At 44.9% G+C, this 18975-nt stretch overlaps 1 protein-coding gene, 1 long non-coding RNA gene and 1 other non-coding gene across 3 annotated transcripts in view; 1 reads left to right on the forward strand and 2 right to left on the reverse strand.

The window, feature by feature from the left end:
- LOC123764335 (uncharacterized) overlaps nt 1–18975 on the reverse strand; it is an 89685-nt gene that overhangs the window by 18093 nt on the left and 52617 nt on the right. The gene's annotated exons all lie outside the window — the stretch shown is intronic.
- LOC123764453 (uncharacterized) lies at nt 2362–5507 on the reverse strand. The gene is made up of 2 exons (XR_006773565.2): nt 3440–5507; nt 2362–2519 (listed from the first exon to the last, which is right to left on the reverse strand). It is a non-coding gene; the product is annotated as an uncharacterized lncRNA (long non-coding RNA).
- LOC123764337 (uncharacterized) lies at nt 8889–18372 on the forward strand. Its single transcript, XR_011225292.1, has 2 exons — nt 8889–11146; nt 18026–18372. It is a non-coding gene; the product is annotated as an uncharacterized protein (transcript).

The raw sequence follows: 18975 nt of genomic DNA on the forward strand, positions 1-18975 counted from the left end.
GCGGCTTTTACGGGTAGACAACAAGTGGTATGCGTCGAGAGAAGTGGAAGCCACCTCCATCCACAACTTTAAGGCCAGACTCGACAAATCGAAAATCAGAATAGTTAATTATCCAACAGGGTGAAACGAGACTAATAGCCAGGGCATAGAGCACTAAATCTCACTCCGCTTTAGACCCTGATAACACAATGGGAGTGTACTTGCCCGAGGTCAAATGAGAGTAGTCATTGGCCAGAAGTTAATTTGATTAACTGACCCCGGAGAAAAGAGGCGATAATGTTTGGTGTGGGACTGAAGAGCAGCAGCCGAGGACCCGGTTGTGGTGATGGTGTGGTTGGGAGAACTTTTCTACCAGAGACGTGGCCATTTATTTATGCATTTTCTTCCGTCATCGATGGACAGGGTTAGAAAGCTGTAATGAATTTTTTGGCCATTCTACCACAAAATGATCGAAGTGCTGTTGCAATGTTAACCAGCTTATATATAAATGTTGGAAGGGAAGAGTATGAACTCCCTCTTTCCACGGATTAAATGAAGGATCCAAACCATGTAATGACAGTGCTAGGCTGGACTATGTACAACGGCCAATATTCATACCAATAAACAATTTGTATATGTAAATATGCAATTAAAGGTCCATAATATGGTGTAAGTGTACTTATATAACCATCCTGGTTCAAAAGGACCATAAATTTGGTCGAAGTACTCTTATCTAATTAAGATTAATTTAAGCATCATATTTAATATAAAGATAACGAAGTAAGCAATTGTTAACTTAATGTATATTATCAATTATATATACAGATATTCAATTTATATGAAAAGATTGTCGAGCTTTACTTTCAATGACCGAGGTTTAATAATTTTAAGGAATGAGCGTCGATAACTTTAAAAAAAGACTTTGGCTGAAAGATTAATCAAAACTTACCGAAATCTGGGGCATCGCCCCACGCTGTAACGACACACGTATTGGATAGATTAAGGTTACACAAACATGCAAGTGGCCAACCAATACACTACAATAACACAGTATACTTATGTTTATCTAGTCAGAGCCGGTGCCGTTTGACAAGTTGCCAGAATAACTTAAAATATAGTGCCAAAGTTCTATATCACAGCTTTGCTGTTTAATATTCTGGAAGCTTTGCTACTTGGTTATGTCCTTAGTTGCGTTTGCACTAGGATGAGATTAGATGTGGAGGCATCACTTCAGGTAATTATCAAAAGAAGGCACCAAACCGGGAAGGCTATGTAGCACCATCAAATACGCAAAATAATTAGAGGGCGCTAAATATATCACCAAGGATGCCAATACGAGAACAAAAACGCATAAGGCGAACGATATCAAAAGTATCCGAGGGCATCACTTCAAGCCACTACACTAGACAAGTATTAGGAATTTTTCCTTATAGATACAAGTCCAGGTACTCCTAGTTCTAGAGAGTAATCACTTGTGATAGGTTAGTGTGGTGTCCTTTACTGAAAATGTTAACAAGGCACCATCATGTGTCCACTGTAAAGAAAACCATCTGTCCCGGAGCACCGCTTAGCTCGCTGGCTCCGCCCTTCTTGGGGAAGTAGCCTTCAATGTACATTATTTTTTTTTTTTTTTTACTGTCTAGACAATCACATCTGATCTAATATTATGAGCAAGATAAGATTGAGATTGTAGCACTGGATAGTACTAATTAAGTATTTGATTTAATCTTCACCGAAATTTATAGATTGTTCCAATAGTTTTTTTTTAATCAAGATATTGCACTGTAGGCACCATGGGCCCCTATTGTGTACACGATCATAGTGGCATTGTCCGATATGATACATCTTAGATAATGTGGGAAATTTTACCCACTGTATCAACATGAACGTTAAACGTAGAATGTACTGCCATTCTAAATCTGAGCATCGCCAGCAATGATTGTTAAACTACACCGAATTGGCAATTCAGTGTTTGATATTGGATCGCCGTCTACTCTTGTCGAATCGCCTTTATACCATTGTTAGTCTTTAGAAGCATGTCCACTTGGGAAGTTGTCCTAGCCGACAGTACAGCATCTGTGGCCGCTGGTTTTAGAGGTGATGAGTGCATGTAAGGGTTTACCCTAGTTAGAAAACTGCATTCCTAATTTGTTAGGAATTACAAGGATTTTATGCAAGTTATGAATACAAATTTGTACATTCATGGTTTGAAAAAATCTAGTTTTAGGTAAATTAAGTGAAAAAAAAGATTTAGATAGTTCTTATTAGGTGAATACTTTACAGTTGAATCTTCGCTCTACATTAAATTGTTTCCATAACTGAATCATTAGGAGAATTTAAATGCCAACAAGCGTCTACATTAGTATGAATGATACAACAAAATTCTGAGAAATCTTTAATGTTGACCGTCTACAATAATTAGTGGGGACGTTGTGAAAGGTTTCACCGTACTACCCAGCAGACAATACGCTTCAGTGACGTACACAGTGTAAACGATGTTGACTACTGGCTAGAGGCTCCCTGGTCTAGTCACGTCGCACCTAGAAAACACAATACGCAAGTCATATGCATAGGAAATATCCTTAAAAAACATTATGAATATGAGCAAGAAGTATTAAAATTAAGTGCCACGAGGGCCGTGAGGGCACCGAGAGTCTACAACAAAGGAAGAGCTACGGCAAGAAAGCAGTCAAAGAAAAAAAAAAATCACAAAGTTCAGCCGTGAGGATGCTAGTCTCGGGAAGAATGCAACACAGGTGTAGTCAGAAAACAACGGAGGAGCCTACATCAGACTTAAAACCCTATCTGATGATAGAGAGCGAAGAAAAGCAAGCAAGGAAAAGGCATTTCAGAACTAAGAGGGGTAACCTGTCTTAATCATGCAGGTCAAGGTCCTACAAAACTTGTGTCTAGAGACCCTCAAGGGAGGCCAAGGACAGAATGACACGAAGAGGAACATTGGCAACACTAACCTTTCAAGCGAGACAACCAGAAAGGAAGGTGGTGAGAAGGAACAGGGCCCCACAGGAGTGGCACAGGTCAAAGTACGACATAAGCAAGCGAGGGGGGTTTAGAGACCGCACAAAGTACGAGAGACGGTAGCTAATAACTGCAATCTTGTAGCGACATCAGTCAACATACAGGCTCTGTGTCAAACCAAAGGCACCAGAGCTAAGACGGAGCCCAATATGGTGAAGAGCATCAAGACAACGAAGGGTGGAGGGAGGGAGAGGCAGACGAAGAAGCAGGACAGCCATGACAGTTTAGACAGCAAGAAAAAGTAATGCAAGGAGAGGAGTATGCGCCTATCAGCGCCCCAGGAAGGATGAGGCAAGACATTAAAAGGTAAGGGCCTTAGAGTATTCAACTCTAAAAGGCAGGAGATATAGGGTGACTAAGGTAAGAAGAGTGTCAAACACTAACCCCAGAAGTTTAAACAGTTTTCATACAAAAGACTTACCATAAGTGGGGAGGGGGGTACAAAGGACTATCCGCTTCCGAGTAAAGGTTACAGCACAAGTCTCAGCCAGAGACCTGCAAACCACAATTGGTGGCCCAGGAGGACACGGCAGCAATCTGGAGTTTAAGCTGCCGTTTCAGGAAACTTTACTTTGCCCTTCATTACTAGTCATCACCTTGACAGCAAGATTGCCAATATAACGCTGCAGTTATTTTAAATGGTGCAGTCAGGTTTGCAACAATATTGCATTTCAGAGACTAAAATGTGTTTGATAACTACTTTAATTTCGAAAGGCGTTCCTGTACAAAGGATAGTTCTTTTAGTAGAAAATCCCGCTTTAAAAGAAAATTTATCCTTTGATAAAGTTCATATCAAGTTTCCAGCTTCAGTGCGTGACACTATTTCAAAATCTTTAGTCTGCGAGGGTTCATGCACTCTACGCACCTCTTCAGCCGAATCAATCATACTATGGAGAGAGCAAAACGGTCATTAGTGAGAGATAAATCCGAAATATTTCTCCTATGCAAAGATATATAAACCGTTGAACGTAATTCCAATTTCTGCACGAGCTGCAGAGGCTCCCTTAAGCCATCACTCACCAGTGGCACATTACTAGGTGCCACTAGTAGTCGAGTTCTATTGGCCTACAAACACACAACTCCACCACCAAACAAGCCAGAACCTGGCCTCAAGCGAAAGGAGCACCAAGCCTAGTTAGAGTTACAGGCGAGAGCTGGTCGTGTAATGCTAAACGAAGCAAGACTGCAGCTATCCTGGTGAGCCTGGTTGACCTCGCTTCGGTCACGTGTGGTCCGTGGCGCTGATTGGTGGTTTAATTTCTCCGCCCCGTTGACTGGAACAGCACTCCGAGGCCCTAACACCACTCCAACTATTACCTAACTTGTCTCGGTGATACATGGCCGTCTGAGAAGAGTTTTACAATAATAACATGTTCGTTAAAAATAACACTCATGCAATGGCGATTTCGCAACAATTTACGTGCACACATTGACACGGGAACAGTTTACAGGAACTAGGCTTTGAGAGTTCAGAAGAAAGTGTAACAATTTGCCAAAACTCTTCAACAGCGGTTGTGATTAACTCGACATCACAGGAAAGGATAACAAGCTTTTGTTCACTTGGACTGCGCTCATACGTGAATTGTGCGGTAATCGTCTTATTGTTTTAGTGAGACGTTATGAAAAAGCGTTAGTGCAAATATGACAATCATATTACACTTCGTTACTATATCTTGCGTTGTCAGATCCATATCTACACAAAAATATTGCATCCAAATGCATTTGTTATTATGGAGTGAATGCACTAGAATTGAAACAATTTTAAAACACGAAAATATCATAAAACATGCATGAAATAAATGGGTACTTAAAATGGCTACTTAAATGGGTACTTAAAACTGCTTTTTACTGAGAAGCTGGAGTTTATTGAGCAGCCTTACTCACCCGGTGAGTAAACATAGCAACAAGGACAACACCGCTGGGAAGGGAAGGAAAGGAATGGGAAGGAACCATGGGAAGGAACCCCGCTGGGGTACTTAATCCGTAAAAAGAGGAGGAAAAAACTTACGGGCTATTCATGCCCGTGCCACCTTTTAGGTGGCTTAATCTTCATCAATCAATCAATCGAGGAAAGAGCACATACTCTTCCCTTCCACCATCTATATGTAAGCTGGTTAACATTGCAACAGCACTTCGATCATCTTATGTGGACGAATGCCCAAGAATTCACTATAACAGCTTTCTTACTCTGTCCATCGATGACAGAAGAAAATGTACAAATAAATGGCCACGTCTCTGGTAGATAATAGTTCTCCCAACCACACCACCACCACCACCGGGTCCTTAGCTGCTGCTCTTCAGTCCCACACCAAACATTATCGCCTCTCTCTTCTCCGGGGTCAGTTTATCTCTGACCAATGACCATACTCATCTGATCTGAGTAGCAACACTTCGTGTGTAACTAACCAATTAGGGTCTACAGCGGAGTGACGTCTAACTATGCCTCAGCCTACGTGCCTGATTGTACATGTTGAGGTCGAATTCTTTATCAAAACTGGCTTTAAATATAGTGAAGGAGGTGGTTTATTTTTTTTAGTGCATGCTGCAACCCGTTCTCGCACTTGCTTACTGTCAATATTGGCTTATTTAATAAGTGCATATGTGACATACTAATTGATTGTGAATATTTTAGTTTACCTTGAAAAGCTTCGTAGAAAACACCGACCTCACCTAACCTTCTTAGTATGTTAAGATAAGCATCTTATTGCTTCTGAATTACAATTATTACTTAACATATACCGTGCTGTTTGATTCGTACAGATTACGAGTATTTTCTTACATTACTGTGTTTCCAGTCTCCATTTTTCGATTTAAATTTGGAATAATTATAATAATTAGGAGGATAACGCGCTAAGCCAGTATGGCTATATAGCACGTGTTAGGGATACGAGGCCAGGATAGGAGCTGGGATACGAGGCCAGGATAGGAGCTGGGATACGAGGCCAGGATAGGAGCTGGGATACGAGGCCAGGATAGGAGCTGGGATACGAGGCCAGGATAGGAGCTGGGATACGAGGCCAGGATAGGAGCTGGGATACGAGGCCAGGATAGGAGCTGGGATACGAGGCCAGGATAGGAGCTGGGATACGAGGCCAGGATAGGAGCTGGGATACGAGGCCAGGATAGGAGCTGGGATACGAGGCCAGGATAGGAGCTGGGATACGAGGCCAGGATAGGAGCTGGGATACGAGGCCAGGATAGGAGCTGGGATACGAGGCCAGGATAGGAGCTGGGATACGAGGCCAGGATAGGAGCTGGGATACGAGGCCAGGATAGGAGCTGGGATACGAGTCTGTGATAAGGGGACGGAGGGAAGGAACGGTGACTAATTTAAAGTTAACATATTCTGTAAAAAACACCATTAAACTTCCATGAGATTAATTATCATCAATTTATGACAAATTTAAATACCGGAGTTGACATGTTTTAAAGTTTAAATGTTTGTGTAAACATTCTTATAAGAAGACTTTTGGGGATTTTGTTGGATTTAAGGTTTATTACTTAAGAACTTTAATGGTGACCAGAATAGTAGTGGTCAATAACACGTTGGCTCACAATCGTAAGGTCCCGGGTTCGACTCAAGGGCAGGATGAGACATCTGAAAAGTATCCTTACACCTGATGCCTCTGTTCCCCTAGCAGAAAATAGGTACCTGGGAGTTAGGCAACTGTTATGAGTTGCCTCCTAGACAAGGCCGTAAGAGATTTTTTTGACATTAAAGGATCATGATAAGCCTAGCAGGTTTCTTTAAGTCGGCTATCATTGAACAATATTGACACATTAACACTATATCGGTACTCTTACATATTTGAACACCACTTTACGTATGAAGCCAAATAGTGTATGTATCAGTGGTATACAAGACAGTGATCGAGGTGTACCAAGAAAGTAGGAAATAGAAGTTAGAGTACCAAGAAAGTAGGAAATACTCAGAAGTTAGAGTGCCAAGAAAGTAGGAAATACTCAGAAGTTAGAGTGCCAAGAAAGTATAAGTGCTATCAGAAGTTGGTGTACCAAAAAGGAAAATATACACAGAATATTGATATTAAAATCCCATTTAGAGATGCCAGAGGACCTGCCACGTGTAAATTTTAGGAGGAAAAAAAAAAACTTGAAGAATGAAGGGACAGTTTGGTGTAGCAGTGCGGAGGGCTGAAGGCCGGTCGCGCCAGAGGAGGAACGCAGTGTGAATGCATCGGTCGTTGACGCAGTGTGAATGCATCGGTCGTTGACGCAGTGTGAATGCATCGGTCGTTGACGCAGTGTGAATGCATCGGTCGTTGACGCAGTGTGAATGCATCGGTTGTTGACGCAGTGTGAATGCATCGGTCGTTGACGCAGTGTGAATGCATCGGTGGTTGACGCAGTGTGAATGCATCGGTCGTTGACGCAGTGTGAATGCATCGGTTGTTGACGCAGTGTGAATGCATCGGTTGTTGACGCAGTGTGAATGCATCGGTCGTTGACGCAGTGTGAATGCATCGGTGGTTGACGCAGTGTGAATGCATCGGTCGTTGACGCAGTGTGAATGCATCGGTCGTTGACGCAGTGTGAATGCATCGGTCGTTGACGCAGTGTGAATGCATCGGTTGTTGACGCAGTGTGAATGCATCGGTTGTTGACGCAGTGTGAATGCATCGGTGGTTGACACAGTGTGAAAGCATCGGTCGTTGACGCAGTGTGAATGCATCGGTCGTTGACGCAGTGTGAATGCATCGGTCGTTGACGCAGTGTGAATGCATCGGTCGTTGACGCAGTGTGAATGCATCGGTCGTTGACGCAGTGTGAATGCATCGGTCGTTGACGCAGTGTGAATACATCACAACCACCAGCTGTTATTTCACCTGTGCCGGACGCTCTCGCCTCACCGGTAATTATAGCCACCCTGGGGTAGAGGCCTCGTTGCCAAATTAACCTCGCCTACCGCTGGTTAATTATGTTGGTGCGTTGTGGGCGAATTTTAATGAGTGTACGCCGTCGACTTTTTTTTCGTGCGTCATTTAAGCGTCTCGTGCATTTTAGAACCCCGCTGAAAAGGTGTTCACTGTTATTTGTTAAGTGTGTGTAGTGAACGTAGACTAAAGAGAACGTGACCAGGAAGACTAAAGAGAACGTGACCAGGGAGACTAAAGAGAACGTGACCAGGGAAAGATGACACGAACGACTTTTCGTCCCAGAGGCAGCAGGGGAATGATCAAATGCGTCGTGGCAACGTCACGGAAATCTACCCAATGACACGTTAGATTTTTATTTCCTACCCTTGCCATCCCCCTTCAACGCTCGTCTGGAGCAATAGGCGGACAGCAACTAGATTAAACAGACACCATGGAGGGCAGATTCATATAGATTCGAAGTGAAAGGACAGGTTGTGGCGCTCCTGGATACCTTCCAAAACAGTTCATACAAATTAGTTTGGTTCATGGGTTTTCATTTCCGCTAAATTTCTAATGTGGTGACCCCCCCCCCCCCCAACGGAACATCCTCCCCCTCCCCCACCAACCACTGAACATGCGCCTCTACCATTTAAACACCATTGCAAGTGTAACAGTCGGTAGCGGTAACTGCCTGTGCAGTTACCGCTACCGACTACCTCTACGATACAATCCCCTGCAGTTACCGTCTCGCCCCACTTCACCTCGTTACCACGACACGTATGGGGGGGGGGGGAAACCACCCTCGTCCCCAACAATACCAGTTCTCTCCAACTCCATTATCCCTTCGAGTATCAACCTGTCAAGTACCACCACGTCCAGCAGCAGTAGCACTACAGTCAGCAACAGTAGTACCACCGTCGGGGTGGGTGGGTGGGTAGGTGGACGGGTGGGTGGGTTGGCGGGTGAGGTGACCGACAGTATAAATATGGGTGGTGGGTGGCGGGCGAAACCCAGTGATCAACGGCAGCCTGCAGAGCCATCGCGGTGTCGCTTGTGCGTCAACAACTTGTACTATCCCCCGGGGACACCCTATCCCCACAGCCAGGAGCAACGTCCTCTTTAAGACAGGGAACACGTGCTTGTGCTGTCGGGTGGTCACTTCCTTCCTTCCTTCCTCTCTTACAAGGTCGGAGCCACTTGTGATCCTCAGACACACCACCAGGGGGCCTTCGTCAACGGAAAAGACAGAATCAGGAGAACATCAGCTGGAGGAAGGGTTGGCAGCCACAGACTGGGAGGTGATCACAGGAACTACCCAACACCTGCGAGTGTTGACTCCACTCCCTTGGATAAAAAGTAGTGAAGCAAATATAAACTTGTGTTGGGGGTCTACCCAACGCAGCCCCAACACACACACACGCACTCAATGAATGTCTAAAACACTCACAGAAAAGTCAGTCGAGTGTTAATAGCAACTATTGTAAAGTGTATTTTAAATGACTAAGCCTGTTGGTCACACTCAGATTTTGGCAAGTGTAAATGTGTTTACCGGAACCTCTCCCCAAGTCTTGAACAAACCTTTTGTTTATAGTTGTACTAATCATCATTCTGTGAAGTCAAGAATACCGAAGGCGTTAAAAAAACTAAGGATGTGAGTATAAACAGCCTGGTATCAGGAGTCTGTGTTCACAAGTACATACAACATTCAAGCAGCACCATGCCCGGACCCACCAACAAGGCCACCAGCCTCGCCAGCGACTCGGCTCACGACCTGACGCAGTTCGAGTCGTGTGAGGACATGTCTGAACCCTGGTTCAGCCTCAACGGTAATCTCTCCCAAGAGAGTATCTACCACGACTGCACCAAGTACTACCACATCGAATGCCAGAGTAGACATGTGAACGGATCAGATTTAGGGCTCACACAATCTGCCAGCACAGGAATGTTGACGAAGGAGATCGCCCAAACAGAGAAACCCTCAAAGATTACTAAAAAGGTGGTGACCGAGAGGCAGGTAAAAGCAACGGGTTTATCTCGCCTACAGGAATGTTTTGAGCAGATGGAAGTGGAGGATGAGGAAGGAGACGAAGTTGTGGAAACTATTAATGTGCCAGTAGTGGAAGCAAGCCTCAGTGTGGACCTCAACACTTCCCTCACCAGGCAGAAAATCGCCTCTGTTCAGCGGGGCCGGACACTGTCCTATGTTGATAAAGATGATCCTGAGGATGCACCCACGCGCCGGCCGCGACCTCTAGCACACGTTAATGAAAGTATAGATATCGTGATGCCTCTGAACCGGCCCACCGCTTACTCTGGAGGCGCAGAGAATGACCAGCTGTCGCCCAGTACCTGCCGAAATAGTCGTGTATTTCGCAACCCATCCTACCACTTCGCTGTTAGAGACACAATTTCATCACCCAGGCACGAAATTAAGACAGAGTCCTTGGATCAAGACAATAGCAGCTTTGAAGACTGTTTATCCTGTGAGGAATATCCCATCAACACCGTCACAGAAGAGAAGGAAGAACCGGAAGGTAGCAAGCGTCACTTGTCTACGGGAGATGAGATTACCTTGCCCTTGGCAGCCAACATGCCTCGCAGCGTTTCCTTCTGTGGGCCAGTAAAGTTGTCCCAGTCTTCCCCTTCTACCCCTGCCAGCGGCAGTCTCTCAGAGGGGAACAGCAGAAGCGGTAGTGCATCGCAGTTGCCAGTGCCCACGTCCAAGTTTTCCTCCCCTCAGACTCCAATTCCCTCTCCCGTGAAAGCATCACCGACAATCGTCCGCGGCTCTGCTATTAGCCGTAGCTTTCGTAGACTTTTTAGTTCTCCCGCTCGTACCACACCCACTAGTCCACCTGAGGAGATCTGGCCGGATATCCCAGACACGCTGGCGACATCTCCTACCACAGAAGCGAAAACACCATCTCGTCTTCGCAAGCTAGGCAGTACCATCTCTCGCCGGCTTGCCTACTCGCTCCAAGATGAGTGAGAAGACAACCTCTGCGGGTACAAACGGCCATCAGCTGTTGACCCTCAATGGCACACCTGTGTACGAAGACTCGCAAAACTTGGTGGAGTACGAGACTCTTCTGAAGCTCTTCTGCTGCTCGGGGTGCCAGGCTTTCATGGCTCCACCCCTTCACCAGTGTCGGAAGGGGCATCTCGTCTGTGGTACCTGCCGTTTGTCCCTCAAACAAACATGTCCTGTGTGCAAACAACGCTTCGCCGACAGCACTAACTTGATGATGGAACAGGCGAGTCCCATGTTTACTTACGTAGCCACTAGTCATAGTCAGCTTCTACCTCTTCTTCGTGTGTAGTGACCATTAATTTAAAATGTTATTAGGGAAAAGGACACAATACTCAGCGAGGCATTAAATGTAGCGGCCAGATTAGTTATTGGTTATTAGTAAAATATTTGCCAGACTAATTATTAGTGAAATACGTGTAGTGACCACGTAAATACGAGACAACATTAGGGATATTGACCATGCTGAGATCTTTATCGAAGAAGGTGCAATGATCATGATAGATTTATCAAAGCATTTTAGCCCAGTGACAATAATGTTTACTGCAATTTTACAGCAGACGCCGTGTCCATGGTCATATAGTTTAACGAGTTATCGGTGACTATGGTAGTGAGGTTCAGCGAGCTTAAGCCTGATCATTAGTGGCTACAGGAGAGCGAAGTTTAGCTCTGCAAGTCCGCCGCGACATAGCTCTTTGTACCTGGTACCTTTTTTTCTGTTTTTTCCTCCAGGTTTGCGAAATTGAGTTCCTGTACCTGTCCTCGTAGCTTACTCCTCCTTGTTCAGGTGTTTGGCTTGTTGCAAATCTCTACCGTTTTAAGTTTGTTTTTCACGTGGTGCAGATAACGTGCTGGTGCTGCATATTCTAAAATTGCTCTCACAGAGGCTGTGTAAATTATCTTAAAAGTTCTTGTATAGATGACCAAACCACACATCACACGTAGAAGAAACGACGACGTTTCGGTTACCTTGAGGTGCTTCCGGGGCTTAGCGTCCCCGCGGCCCGGTCGTCGACCAGGCCGTCGGTCCGTCCAGGACCATTATCAAATCGTGTGTAGTTCTTGTATAGATCTATAAATGTTATTTTTATTTTTGTCATCTTACCGTTTTCTTTCTTGTATGTGCCTATTATTTTAATGCGGGAATTATATCTACTCCCAACGCGTTTTCGCTTTCAGATTCCTGTAGTTGCCTTTATCCAATCGTCTATTGCGATTTCCAGTTACCTTGCATTTATTGGCACTGAACTCTTAACAGCCATATGTTTGCTCACTCCTAAAGTTTGTCAAGGTCTTCTTGAAGCCCTATAGAGTCTTCCTCCCTTAAGAAGACTTATCGAGTAATCAAAGTTTTCACTGAAGTAACCAACACACAGAGAGAGAGAGAGAGAGACAGACAGACAGAGAGAGACTAGCAGACACAGACAGATCTGCGAGGATCTTTTTGCCGCAAAGCGAATTTTTACCTAATAAAATGCAACACAATAAAACGAATCTTCATCTAGTGCTCGATAACTCAACATATAAGTGCGGCCATGAAGTGGATTCAGAGCGATACTTCCGTCAAGGGCGCCTGATCAATATGTCCAGCCGTGGGCGTCGAGGACCCCATCTCCGCTGTGCCGGAGGATGAGTGAATGACGCCCTCTCAAGGTGACGTCGCCGAGGTCAGTGACTCACGACCCCCCCCCCCCCCCTCTGAAGGTGACGTCGCCGAGGTCAATGACTCACGACTCCCCCTCTGAAGGTGACGTCTCCGAGGTCAGTGACTCACGACACCCCCCCCCCCCCCTCTGAGAGTGACGTCGCCGAGGATAGTGACGATGACAGTGTTGAAGACACCCAGACGTCATGGTGAGAGATGTGGCCATCACAAGCCATATCCTCGCTATGAGTGTGGTCAGTCGGCCACACTCATGGGCCACATTGCTTATAAACCAGAACGTTTTCGCCAAATGTATTTCATAATTGCCCTGAAATATCATTAGAAACAGAACAGTTGAACTTTAAATGGAAAATATATATTTCACTAAAATCACAAGACCACAGAACGCTCATCATGGCTCAGTCGGTAGTTCCTTGAGAAGCCTAGGGATGCAGGTTCGACCCCCAGCCTTAATATTTTCCCTTTTCAGTTAAAGATTTCTCTCCTTCACTCATAAAGTCAAGACAGTGCGACTCTATATTCGAACAATTCACGACACATAAGGGACCTTAAGGAGTGTTCATCCCTAATAGATTTAATTCCCTTGAATTAAATAGACGAATGAAGTATTGCGAAACTAAATGAAAAGAACAAAAAAAATCCGGATTCGAGAGCGCTTCCTCGAATTATTTTTTATTAAAATTAAATTGACCAACAATGCCGATCTGACGCCTAGAAACCTTTGATATTTCTGCCAAGATATGCCTAGCTTCCTTTATATTTAGATTGTTTACATGTATGTCTCCGCTTGTAGCTTACTGTTACATCTAATTTCTTCTGGTGTGTGGAGATACATACGTGTGTGGGCGTGGAGAAAGGGTGTATGGGCGTGGAAAGTGTGTGTGGGCGTGGAAAGTGTGTGTGGGCGTGGAGAATAGGTGTGTGGGCGTGGAGAGTGGGTGTGTGGGCTTGGAGAGAGGGTGTATGGGCGTGGAAAGTGTGTGTGGGCGTGTCGAATGGGTGTGTGGGCGTGGAGAGTGGGTGTGTGGGCGTGGAGAGTGGGTGTGTGGGCGTGGAGAGAGGGTGTGTGGGTGTATATGTAGGGAGAGAGGGTGTATGAAATACGAAGAGGAAACAAATTTTGAAATTATCCATAAATAATTCCTATGAGGCTATGAGTAGCATAATTTTGTTAACAACAAAAATAATTATTTGGAAGCGCATGTGGTACAGTAAATAATTAATATTCAACAAGAACACTCGCTCAAACAACAATAAGGTTGGTGTTTGACAAGCTGGTGAGTAGGTACAATGGCTGCCTTGCCAAAATAGACGGCTCCTTAAATGAAGTGATGGGGCCATCACTTAGAGGAGTCATGAGGCGATATAAAGTGGTTCCTGTCTGTGTCTGTATCGCGTTTGCGGTGACTGACTGTCTGTACAGTGTGTGGGAGAGAGGATGGCTTAGTGTGAAAGTATGGGGTAGACTTGGGGAGGGACTTGGGTTTACTGCGCATGAGCAAGTGTTAGTGTGAAAGTACTTTAGTGTTATGCTGAAGGGTATGTACGTGTGTGTGTGTGTGAGGGCGAATGCAAACGTGTATGTGTGTAGGCTCCTCCAGCAGGACATATTAAGCAGCATTCAGTCTATCTTTGTCAAATTTGGCACAGATTCCAATACTGTATGCCAAAACCGAACCATTTATACTCCGTTTTAACCACTAATAAACCTGTACTCGGTTTATACGAGGGTACTAAACCTCGTGCAAGATATGGAAGGAAAAAAGTAAATTTATCATTAAATATTTTTTAGCACAGTCAGGCGGCGTTGCCTGCTCATGGGTCCTATAGCACAGTGGTCTAAATCCTCATCTTACATCCAAAGAGCCCTGGCTAAATCCCCCGGCCATGACAAACGGTTGGGCAAGTTACCCGGGAGTTAGGTGATTGTTGTGGGTTGCATTCTGGGAAAGGTCAGTAGGAAGCCTTGGGGGTGGGGGGGCCCTTGGGAAGGTCAGCTAGTAGCCTAGCAGAGGAAGGGGGACGTGGAGAATATCAGCAGTCAACCTAGCGGAACCTTGTTAAGAACGAGGGTAGAAATAGCCTAAGCTACTCTATCCTTTTGAGATATACTTCTTTTTCTCAATAAACTTACTTGAACCTCGTTAAGTCTAAGTACATGTTTCCTATCACCAACTCTGGGAATTAATACACTCACCTTATTTTGGTAAAGTATAGAAGTGAATCTATAAGTAAGTGATCGCAGCGCCAAATGCTGATTTCACATGCAAATTCTTTCAGATTCTTTTGAAGAAATACAATCCAATTCACACTATTTTTGGTTGGGGAAGGGTTAGTTAGGTTGCAGGAATTGGGTTAAACATTTCGAAAGTCGAGTAGTTAGCAAAATTGAAAATTATGCCACGAAATAATAAGGTATTATGCATAAACACAGCAGTGTGTCCATGCTACGAAAAAGCAATGATACCACCAACCGGTTTCATAATAATCACTTATGGGACTGAAACCAGTTCTATAGTACACATCTCTAGAACTGCCGGTGATGAAAAAAGCCTGTGACAGACACACAGACAGAAACAGAGAAATCGAGACAGGAAAACAAAGTAACAAGAGATAGAGATCATTGAAGCCATAATTAGAGCTGTGAATGTAAAGTGGAAATGTTTAGAATGAACAATAATAAACATAATATTAATAAACTTTAAGAGTTGGTAGAAGCGAACGCCATAGCCAGTTTCAGTAGGCAGAAATAATCGAAGAAATGAAGAATAGGAGTTATTTCATTAGGCTTCCGACAAACATGGCTGGACCCAAGTGTCGAAGCTGAATTCCGCAGAAGCAAATAGGTAAAAACAAACACAAACACGCTTGAAACAGATGGTATCACATCACATACCTTGACGTCATCCATCAAGGAGTAAACAGAAACTCGAAAGAGTTAAAAATGAAAGGGAATGGGAGGAATATGGATAGAAGGGGGGTTGGCGAAAGGAAAGGCTTGGGAAATTGGACAGATCGATAGAGAAACCCTTTGAAAGGTGGAAGTATAACACCACGACCCCTCCCGAGGGCTCCATTAACACCACGAACCCTTCCAAGGGTTCCACTAACACTACGACCCCCTCCCAAGGGTTCCACTAACACCACGACCCCTCCCAAGGGTTCCACTAACACCACGACCCCTCCCAAGGGTTCCACTAACACCACGACCCCCTCCAAAGGGTTCCACTAACACCACGACCCCTCCCAAGGGTTCCACTAACACCACGACCCCTCCCAAAGGTTCCTCTAACACCACGACTCCTCCCAAGGATTCCACTAACACCACGACCCCTCCCAAGGATTCCACTAACACCACGACCCCTCCAAAGGGTTCCACTAACACCACGACCCCTCCCAAGGGTTCCACTAACACTTCCAGCTCACCACTAACTTCCAGTATACCATTAACACCGCAACACCTCCCAGGGCATAAGAAGTATACACAATTGGCGCATCTGGAGACTTGGGTCAGGATTCAACAAACATTTACGCATTTACTTACGAACCTGTATATTTTTCCTCGGTCTTTGGTGGCTTTGTTTACATTTATTACACAGTTTGCTATCATCGGAACTTCCCAATGAAATGTTGTTATTGTTATAAACAGCAGCCTAGCGCTTCGGAGTTCATAAACTGTTTAACAAATGTCAATAAAGCCGCCAAAGATTGAGAAAAGATGTTCAGGTTCGTAATTACTTGCGTAACTGCTTGAAGAATCCGGCCCCCTGGACGCTAAACTCAGCCGTGAGTATAAGTGTCTCCTCTCCAGAAATAGTTCACTAAATCTTCCGCATGCACGGAGGAGGAGGCCAGCCAAGCTGTGTTGGTAGCAATAAGGCTTTAAACTTAAGTTTCAGTAAATACTGAGGTAGTACAGTGTAATCGAAACCATATTCCAAAGCCAGGATTCGTTAAGCATTTACGCAAGCCCTAACGAAATCTGTACATCTTTCTTCAATCATGGCGACTTTGTTTACGTTCATTAAACACTTTATGAGCCCCTGAAGGACTACGAGGTTGTGTTTAACAAAAATAACCTTGGGATCTGAAGTTCCGAAGCTCGTGAACTCTTTAATACTTATAAAAGCCGCCATGATTGAGGAAAACTGTACAGGTTTTGTAAGTGATTGCGTAAATGTTTGACAAATTTTGGCCTTGAACTCTTCAGGCACATGCACTATCGACAAGGACTGTGTACCTCAGGAGTCTAGGTACGCGAGTTCAATCCCATCGCACGGCCTCAATAAAGAGGGAGACAGGAATACAAGAGAGAGCAGCAGCAGCTCCCATCAGGCATCACTCGTGGGCTCCACGTTGTTGTTGTTTAAGATTCAGCTACTGGGAACTAAAAGTTCCAAGTATCACGGGCTATGGTGAGCCCGTGATGGACTTACCTGGCACAGGAGCGGGGCTGAAACTTGCGTGGACTCCACTCCCGAGATCACTATATACTTCTAACCATTTCCACTGCCGCTCATGGGATCGGTATCTTGGGGTCCATAATAAATGAACTAACTTGAGGATTTCCCTGTGAGTTAAGCGAGGCTAGCGGTGCTGGCGCTCTGCGATGCTCTTCTAACAAGTTCTCTGCCAGACAGCTCTACCTACCTTGGCCGTCGTGGTTTATACCGCCATCCGTCACGAGATTTTTGTGGTGGAGAATTACGGCGCCGCGGAGGTTTACAACACTCATTAGTGCTAGACCAGTGCACTCCTAGTGACCAGTCGCTACTGGCGACTATACGTCCTCTGCTCTTGTCTTCTGATGCACAGTTGTCTCTATCACTCGTTTTTCCGTTGCACGACTTTATAATGTGTCCGGGACGGTCCGAAGCCTCGTGAAATTTTCATTTTTTTCAGATTTGTGCGTTCGGTGAAAGTTTCTGATGCACCTAGTGAGTCCATTGTACTAAATGTATGGTCTCGTAGTACGGTTGGATTCGTTCTCGACTAACAATCGGGGTTTCAGGGTTCGATTCCGGGGAGACAGAAAAGGTTGGGCATGTTTCCTTTCACTTAATGACTATGTTAACCTAGCAGTAAATAGGTACCCAGGTCAGTAGTTCAACCTTGAGTGGGAGAACAATACAAGCCTAAAGTACATATATGCAGGCGTCCCCGACAAATTGAATTATAATTGGCCTTGGAATTACCGACATCGGTGACATTTAGCCTATGCACAATCCAAGTATCTCATAAAACTTGAATTGTGGTACTGAATGGCGCCTTCCAAGCACAGTCAGGCAGGTAGTAGATTCATTTAGCTCATGATGGTTTAGTCGGCAATGCATGTGCCCCGGTACGCGGGCTAGATCTCATCCTATGGTCCCAATATTCTCTCAATTAGATTGTGGTTCTGTACCGAATACAGTGACTAACAGGTTCTTGTGCCGGCAGGTGTGTCAGTTGGTGAAGTTCCCGTGTAAGTACGCGTGTGAGGGGTGCCCGGAGTACCACCGACCCCGCGCCAAGCTGGACCACGAGCACTTCTGTCTGTACCGTCCGGTCCACTGCCACCACGGCCCCAAGGGCTGCCCCAAGGTGGTCATCCTCCGCGACATGCAGCAGCACCTGGACGAGTGCATCTATAAGAACAAATGACTTGCCGCGCTGTCGTCTTAGTTGATAAGGTCTATATCACAGTATTGTAGAGATACTGTCTTTCATTTCATCTTGTATAAAATCGATGATTCATTTTAGATTTAAAACAAACAAAAAAATATATATATATGTATGCAACAGTTGCAAGATTTTTATTTATCCTAATGATTGATATTGTATATGTTTTAATTTAGTTTCCTGAGGATTGCAATATATTTAGTTATCTGTGAGGTATGTATTGATAAGCTCTAAATTTGAGCAATATAAAGGAGCTTGTATTGTTGCACTGTATCGTGTATCGTTGCTCTGAAATGGGGGATTCCCGAGATCTTTGGAGCAAGAAGTCGGGATAGAACCACGAGCAAGAAGTCGGGATAGAACCACAATCCCCTCACTCACCCCCCAACCCCCATAACCTACAGGTTATGGGGGAGGGGGGTGAGTTAAGACCTACAGGTGTAACCAGAGTGCCACTTGGGCTGTAAGCTCTTCAGCTGACACTAGTGCAGCCTGGCGGCACTCACCACCGCCTGTGGAGTTGACACAGCGGTGGCACCCGGCCAGGATAACCGCTGGGATCCGACTCGAGGCCAAGATATTTTGGAATCCCACTTTTGTAAACGAATCCCTGACCCATATCAGCCTCGGCCTACTTTTGTTGACACTGAACGGGGAGCAAGGTATGAGTGATATTATATATATTCACGGGCATTAATTATATTTTTAAGAAGTAGTTTTAGAACGGA

The sequence above is a fragment of the Procambarus clarkii genome, chromosome 82, assembly GCF_040958095.1.
Source record: "Procambarus clarkii isolate CNS0578487 chromosome 82, FALCON_Pclarkii_2.0, whole genome shotgun sequence".
NCBI classification, from domain to species: Eukaryota; Metazoa; Arthropoda; class Malacostraca; order Decapoda; family Cambaridae; genus Procambarus; species Procambarus clarkii.